Genomic DNA, 8990 nt, shown 5'->3' with positions numbered 1-8990 from the left:
CCCTTGAGGGGTATTGTGGTCATTTTGTATTCTGTTTTGTAATACATTATATATAGAAACTCTTAGGGTTTTTAGTCTTAGATGTTTATTGATATTGAAATTTGTAAGAAGATTATTTCTCTTTTGTGAGAAAGGCCTATGACCGAAACATTGTAACTAGGATTTCCAACTTGAGTGTGGAATTATTCATGTTGGATCATGCTTGGAACATTGGGTTCTAGAGGAGGTTGAGGTCTCTCTTGTGCTCACCGAAGAGATAGGTATTTGTAGTGTGTAGAGTTAAGGGTCCAAGAGTGGAATAGGATCTTGGGTTCTTAAGATTATACCTTTACTTTGTCTATCTATCTTTACATTTCTTGTACTCTTTGTTGCTGTTCTAGTCAAAAACCGTGTGTTGTTATTTCCATTATGTTATTGTTCATCATGTTCTTCATCTTGTAATCTTGATACTCTCTTTGTTAGTTTATGGTGGCTGTTTTGGTATCAAATACACCATTGTTATCTCATATTGTTGTTGTTGTAGTGATTCCGAGAGTGGTCTCCAAAAAGCTCCCTGGATCCTTAAGATTAGTGGACTGATTTGGAGTATGCTTTCGTGCTTTCGTTGTCTTTCTCGTATCATCGAAGTACTCCTTCTTGCATTAGCTCAAATGACTTTGTCATACCATATTGTACATTCTCCTTAAGTTGTAATAGTATGTGATCTACATATTGCTTCTCTTTTACTTCAGCTACTAATAAAGATTCTACCGTATTATAAATAATAAGCCCTTCATCTGGAGTTTCAAGAAGGCGAACTCCCAAATTGGCTAGTTGGGACAGATCTTTAGTCATCCCTTGTCTTTCTATAGATGCTGCCATGGTTTTCCAACATAATTAATCTGCTACACATTTACTTTCCCCAGATGATACAAGATATCAACGTCATAGTCTTTTAATAATTCAAGCCATCTTCACTGCCTCAAATTTAGATCCTTATGATTAAATATATATTGCCAACTCTTATGGTCGATATATATGTTAATATAAATCCCATACAAGTAGTGACGCCATATCTTTAAGGCAAATATAACTGCTGCTAGTTCCAGATCATGCCTCAGATAATTCTTCTCATGTGGACATAATTGTCTTGAGGCATATGCTATGACTTTATTATGCTGTATCAATACATATCCTAAGCCAGTTCTTGAAACATCACAGTACACTGGATACCCCTTTGTGCCTTCTGGAAACATCAATACGGGTGTAAAAGTCAACTTATTCTTTAGGTCTTGGAAACTCCTTTCACATGCATCATTCCATTGAAATATGGAAGCTTTGTGTGTTAGCTTTGCTAAAGGTGTAGAGATTGAAGAAAACCCTTCAACGAACCTTCTACAATCACCTGCCAACCCCAGGAAACTATGAACTTTTGTAGGCATTATAGGTCTTGACCTGTTCTTCATGACTTCTATATTTTGAGTATCAACCGTTATCCCTTCATCAGATACAATATGACCTAAAAAATGCCACAGATTTTAACCAAAACTCACATTTAGAGAACTCCACATATAGCTTACAATCACGAAGAATCTGTAACACTTATCGTAAATGACTGGCATGGTCCTCCTTTGATCTTGAATAAACCAGAATATCATCTATAAAAACTATCATGAACACATCTAAGAATGGCTTGAACACCCTATTCATCAAATCCATAAAAGTTGTAGGCACATTAGTTAGACCAAAGGACATGACTAGAAACTTGTAATGACCATACCATGTTCGAAAAGCTATCTTAGGTATAACATTCTCTTTAACCCTCACTTGGTGGTAACTTGACCTCAAATCAATCTTTGAAAAGCACTTGGTGCCTTGCAACTGATCGAATAAGTCATCAATTCTCAAAAGGGGATATTTGTTCTTAATAGTCACTTTATTAAGTTGTCAGTAGTCAATACACATTCTCAATGATCCATCTTTCTTATGCACAAATAACATTGGTGCGCCCCCAGGGGACATAGTAGGCCTTATGAATCTTTTTTCTAGCAAGTCTTTTAATTGCTCTTTTAACTCCCGTAATTCTGCCGTGGCCATTTTATATGGAGGAATTGAGATTGGTTGAGTACCTGGAATTATATCAATACCAAACTCCACTTCTTGTTCTGGTGGCAAACCTAGAAGATCTTCAGGAAATACATCAAAAAATTTATTTACCACCGAAATAGTTTGAAGAGTTGGTGGCTCCACATTTGTATCTTTCACTCTAACTAAATGATATATGTAACCCTTGGAAATCATTCTTTTAGTCTTAAAATAAGAAATAAATTCACCTCTTGGTGCACCAATATTACCACTCCATTCAGGGACTGCCTCCCTTGGAAAATGGAATACACCTTCTTAGTTCGGCAATCTACTGCGACATAACAAGAAGCCATCTAATCCATACCCATTATAGCACCAAAATCTACCATTTCTAACACAACTAGGTCAGCCATTGTATCACAACTACAAAGAGTTATTATACAATTTCAACACACTCTTCTAGCTATAATAGATTCACCAACTGGCGTAGATACTTTAAATGGCTTAACTAGCAATTCTGGTGTTCTTTTGAACTTCCCAGCAACCAATGGAGTGACATATGATAATGTAGAACTTGGATCAATTAATGCATATACATCATGTGAAAATATAGACAATGTACTTGTAACCACATCTGTAGAAGCCTCTAAATTTTGTCGATCCACTAACGCATATGTACTATTCTAAACTCCACTAGAGCTAGTTATTCCTTTAGTACCTCTACCATGACCCATAAGTTGTACACCTCTACCTGAATGAGGCACCGATGATGATGATGCAACGACTAATCCAATAGGTTATGCCATACCACCTATGCCTCTTTATGGGCATTCTCTCATCACATGCCTCGACGTACCATACAAAAGTAGGCATTTGTCCCAAACTGACATACACCTAATGAAGCTTTCCATATTGTTTACATGGCTATCAAGGAGGCCTTAATTGGATCAGACTCCCTTGTTCTTGATACCCCACTGTTCGTAAACTCTGACTCTCACTTCTTTATCCAAACCGGTTGCCTTTGGACCCTTGAAACTGTGGTGGAGCACTAGTTTTAGGCTAAAAAAATAATGGCTTGGCGATCTATTAGAAAACCGAGGCCAAAACTCACCTTGGGATCCCATGAACTACCCTATAGATCTGTCCCTATTAGAATACCCTCTTTCCAATTCTTATGTTCTTCTTCTTTACCTCTGATCCTCCATTTTTTATGCAAAGGTTTGTATTATTTCTATGTCCATGTATTTGTTCAAAGCAGTAATAGTACAATCTCTAACTAGATATGGGTCCAATCTATTCATATATTGATGAACTCTATCATCCATAGTAGCCACTATATTAGGAGCATACCTAGGAAAAAGGTTAAACCAAAGGTTGTACTCCCTCACGCTCATATTCTCTTGGCTAAGATTTAGGAAGTGATCTGCACGGGCCTCTCGAATCTCAAATGGAAGATAATGACCAAGAAATACCTCTTTGAACTCCTTCCAAGTAGCTGAAGGTGCATTAATACCCCTAGATCATTTCAAGTCTTAATACCAAAATATAGACTCCCCTTTGAATCTATATGCTGCTAGCTCAACTGTCTCTTTACCCGATATATGCATGACATCTAACGTCCTTTGGATTTGATCAATAAAGTCCTGTGGGTCTTCATTAATATCTGATCCGGTGAATGTGGGAGGATCCAATTTAAGAAAATCCTGTGTCCGCAGGCTAACTGCCCTATCTGCACCACTAGAACATATGGTTGGAATAGTTTATCCTTGAACTTGTCCAGCAACTATACGAGCCAACAATTGCACCGCACTCCTTAGATATTGATCAGTAGCATTAATAGGTGGTTTTGAGGATGCGGTTCTTTTCTGAGGATGTGGTTCTTCCCCTCCTTAGTTCTTCTAGAAATGGAGGAGTAGAAGAAGTTTGTGATACAAACTTAGCTTGAGCCTTACTTTGATTAGCTTGTCTAGGTGGTGAATTATTGGTCCCTTCTACGGCAGCCACGTGTACTCGCTTACCTATATTTTTACTTTTTCTTGTTACCGGCATCTTTACTAAAATGAGAGAAAAAAATAGGTTTAGTGGTGATACAAGCATAAGGAGTATCAAAAGTACAAGGAATTATCTAAGGGTCAAGGCTTCAGAATTAGCAAGCAATTAAAGACTTTTCGAAGTATTTTGAAGCCTTGGTCAAGAGAAGGAAGGAGGGGAACTTATGCACTCAATAGGTTCCTCAAGTGAAGGTTAATGAAGACATTTTTCACTCCAAAGAAACACTAGAGGCGCCCAATTCCCTTAGCTCATTAAGGGTAGTTTTGTTATTTGGCATGTAATAGTATAAATAGAACATTTTGCTTCTCTTTTCATTAGACTTTGATGAATTGAAATTGAGTATTACTCATATTTTGCAGCTTTAGTCTTGTAGTTGTATCTCTTAGAACCGAAACTTGGTCCATGAACATTGAAAGTTAGGGTTTTCACTTGTCTTGGATGATTTGGCAAGAAAGGTATGCTTGAGGAAGTGTGAGTCCTTTGGGTCACCTAAGAGGAACGTTTGAAATTTCATTTGTGAGGTGTGTTTGAAGATCCGATACATCTTCTAGTGCTAATCATATAGTGGAAGTGTCTTTCTACCTATCTTTACTTTTTATGCAATTTTTTTCTTCATCCCCTTTCTAGTGTGTTGTTTTCTCTTTGTGAGCTTGGTGATTTTTGTTATCTTAGTGTCAATTTTGTGTATAGACTTTCTTTAGGCTATCATTTGGTATCAAATCCTTGGTTAGGGTTGTTCCAACATCACTAAATCTTAGTTTTAGTATTCTTATTTAGAAAATATCAACATAAAAGAGCCAAATATCAGAGAAAACAAAAAAAAATGGTGTCTAGTGTTGTCTTGTGTTAGATCCAAATTTAGAATCTTAGATCTACAAGATTTTACTTTGTTTTGAAGGTTTCTTGTGTTAGATTCTTGTTCTCTAACACCTAGGGAGTCTAGATCTACTTTTAAAGTGAAGTTTGGTTGGTTTTGAGCTAGATCCACCATTGCTGTGGCTTGTTTGAAGCTTTTTGGGAGAGGATGACGTTTTTGGTTGGTGTTGGTGACTTGATTTGTGGCTGATTTTTTGTTGGTTGAATTTGTTTTGGGCTAAGGAATCTAGATCTTAACAAAAATTCAGATTTGGAGTTCATTTGCTAGGTGGTCAAACTTGGTCAACACTTGAATATTCATCTTGTTCATCAATGATCTTCATAACTTAGTGAAGAAGGATATTCAAAGTTCTTGTTTGATCCAAAAAAATAAAGAAAGAGTGAAAAAGTTGTTTGTCCAAAATCATATTCAAAGAATATTCCATTCTTCCAAAAGGAAGAGGGGACAAAGGGACAACAAAGTACAATTGCAAGTACAAAGGGGGGACCAATTCATTTCTCATCCATTTTGAAGCTTGAAAAAGCTTCAAACTTGAAATTTTTCCCTCCAAAACTGAATTCTCTTCCTTCCTAAGAGGAGTTGGCTGAAAGAAGTTGGAAAAATATTTTGGAATTTCGAAAAGTGACAACCAACCACGTAGTGCCACATCATCACTTGTGCTCAACCAAAATTCGACTCTAAAGTTAGATTTCCTAGTTTCTAATTTTTGATTCTAGTTTCTTTTAAGTTAATTCTATCACTAATTAGCAAAGTAGTAAGTACCTACTAGGTTGGTAATTAGTTTAGAGTTCGTTTATTTTGTGTCTTCGGTTTTTTGTGTGCTTTTCTTGTTTTCAAGTCATAGTATTTTGTTGGTTCAAGTTCGTGCATCACTTATTTGGAGTTGTTTCAAACAAAGATTAATTCTGATTCAAAGCTTCTCACCTGTCAAGTGACTTGCCAAGTATTGCCGATTCTCCAACGCTTGTGAAGCCAAGTGTGAGGTGAGGTTGAGTGTTAGTGAAGTGAGGTTTTTGAACTAACTTGTTTGCTCGTTTTGTAGGTTGTTTGCTTGCTGTTTTTGCACTTTTAGGTACATTTTCCATGGAATCCAAAGGTACTACTTCCTAACCTTTGGGAAATGATGCTATTGGAGCCTTGATGGCTCGGATTGATGCCCTGGGTCGAAAAATGGAAGAAAGTAATGATACTTTGAGGGGGAAAATGGAAGAAAATCATGATGCTTTGAGGAGTGAAATGGTGACAATGAATGATGTTGTGGCTAGAGTGAAAACCGGGGTTGATAAACTATGCGATCGACTATGTCCACCAAACCTTCCATAATTTCAAACCCCTCAATACCAAATATCCTATACTTCACCAAATCCAAAGCCACCAACCCAAATCTATCTTCAACCAAAACCAATACCCCCTCTCCAAACCACACAAAACCGAATTCCCTTCATCCAAGTAGAAGAAGGGGAGAAAATAGAATCCAAAGAGAATGAGGCCAAGCCTCAAGATGGAGAGAAAATAGATGGTCAGTTCAATAAGAATATGAAGAAAATAGGGAAAAGGAAAGGGAAGTCGTGGGTAGTGAAGTTAGGATGGAAGAAAAATGCTTGATTGTGGATTTTGTCCACAAAGAACCTTTGTTGCTCACTAACCCAAGTGCTAGCGTTTTTCCTAGCATTGATTCTTCTTAGTTGCAGGTACAAGATGATATATTTCCAAGGGATAATTCAAAATAACTCCATCCCAAACATGTGGGAGTTCCAAAGGCACCAATGGCTGAAAGCTCCAAACTAGTGGACTGCCCAAGTCTAACCCGAGGTAACATCACTACTTCCTATATTTCCTTGAACTTAAAATATTATGATTTAGTGTCTTGTGAAGTGGTGATGGGTTTACAAGTGCATTCTTCTTTACTTGGTAGCTCTTTAGTTGTGAACAAAACTCTTAAGGCTAGTCCATGCACTTTTTTTATCTTGAAATGTTGTGATGTACCCTCTAGTGTGTTGGGTTCAGGTTTATTTGACATAGGGGTGCATGCTTCTTCTCTTAATAGCTTTATTAATTTGTACCATGATCAACTTTCTCTTAAAACTAGTTCACTACTTAAACATGAGAAGGGTGTGATTAAAAACTTTCAAGTTAGTGTTGATGCTAGTAATAATGGTCTTGATATTGAACATGTTCCTTTGAACTTGTGTGATAAAATCCCTTATAAATATCTTGTTCATTGTGGCCTTGTGTTTGTCCAAGTGGTGGGTAATGCCTTGAATGATCGTGGGCTTGCTAACCTAGTGAAAGTGGTGGGCCATCTTTGCTTAAGTCATTATCCTTGGATCCTATTTGACTCCGAAATACTCTTGAGATGTGAAGGTTATAGTTGTTGGTCATGTTCCCTTATCTTTGATATTGATGCTATTCATGTCTTTGGTTTCATTTATGCTAAGCTTTTTATGTCAAATACTAAGGATATGTGGGTATATTTCAAGTGAGCAACCATGGGTTGATGATATGAGTGTGTTACTAATATTAACCCTCCTACCAAGAGGATTGTGTGTTTGATTTGCTCTCTCTTTGTTTTTGTTTTTGCAAGATCTGAATTTGAGGACAAATTCCTTCAAGATGGAGAGGATGATACAAGCACAAGGAGCATCAAAAGTACAAGGAATTATCTAAGGGTCAAGGCTTCGGAATTAGCAAGCAATTGAAGACTTTTCGAAATATTTTGAAGCCTTGGTCAAGAAAAGGAAGGAGGGGAACTTATTCATTCACTACTAGGCACCTCAAGTGAAGGTTAATGAAGACATTTTTTCACTCCAAGGAAACACTCAAGAGGCGCCCAATTCCCTTAGCTCATTAAGGGTAGTTTTGTCATTTGGCATGTAATAGTATAAATAGAACATTTTGCTTCTCTTTTCATTAGACTTTGATGAATTGAAATTGAGTATTACTCATATTTTGTAGCTTTAGTCTTATAGTTGTAGCTCTTAGAACCGAAACTTGATCCATGAACATTTGAAAGTTAGGGTTTTCACTTGTCTTGGATGATTTGGCAAGAAAGGTGTGCTTGAGGAAGTGTGAGTCCTTTGGGTCACCTAAGAGGAAGGTTTGAACTTTCATTTGTGAGGTGTGTTTGAAGATTTGATACATCTTCTAGTGCTAATCATATAGTGGAAGTAAGGGTCTTTCTACTTATCTTTACTTTTTATGCAATCTTCTTCTTCATCTCCTTTCTTTATGTTGTTTTCTCTTTGCTTGGTTGCTGGAATTTTCTTTCTTATGACCAATTTTGTGAGTTTCATAGCCTTTAGGTTATCAAGTGCTTAAATATGACTTCACCTGCGACTTAGGCTCTATTGCACGATCTAAGATGTGAAAAAAAGCAACAACCCCTAAATGCCTATAGCGTCTTGTTTATAGATATGGTGCACAACACACCCATAAGCAAGACTCTACGTAGACACAACTTTGTAGAATCCCTAGGACGACCTGCTCTGATACCACTTTTGTCATACCTCAAATCCTATAGGGGCGGACAGGCACCCGTAGCCGTAAAGGCCCAAGAGAACCAATCCATAACCTTGTACTTCTCATGCATGTAACTATGACAACCAAAGGTTCTAACAAAATTGATATTATGCATTGATGAGAATATCTACATTGGAAAGCACAAAATTATATATATAACACTTGGCCGTTGGGGCCACCACATCTAAAAGAAAAGACACTACCATTTTTAACTTTACATTAGTCTACAAAGACTCTACTACATGGACTTAGCTAGGGTCGGGACAAACCCCCGCCCAACTCTTGACTACTGAATAATACCAAAATATATTGAACAAACTCGGAAAGCCCCGAATCAACCTGGAGCTCACCAATAGTACAGGTCCCCCATGAGGGACGTCAGTACGAAAATATGTACTGAATATGTAAGGCTGAAGGTAACAACACATGGTACAAGAGCTCAATCAAAATTGGATAGCAGTGAATAAATAGTGCTAGT

Source organism: Capsicum annuum, unplaced genomic scaffold (assembly GCF_002878395.1).
Source record: "Capsicum annuum cultivar UCD-10X-F1 unplaced genomic scaffold, UCD10Xv1.1 ctg4814, whole genome shotgun sequence".
NCBI lineage: Eukaryota > Viridiplantae > Streptophyta > Magnoliopsida > Solanales > Solanaceae > Capsicum > Capsicum annuum.
Note: the sequence above shows the minus strand (reverse complement) of the source record.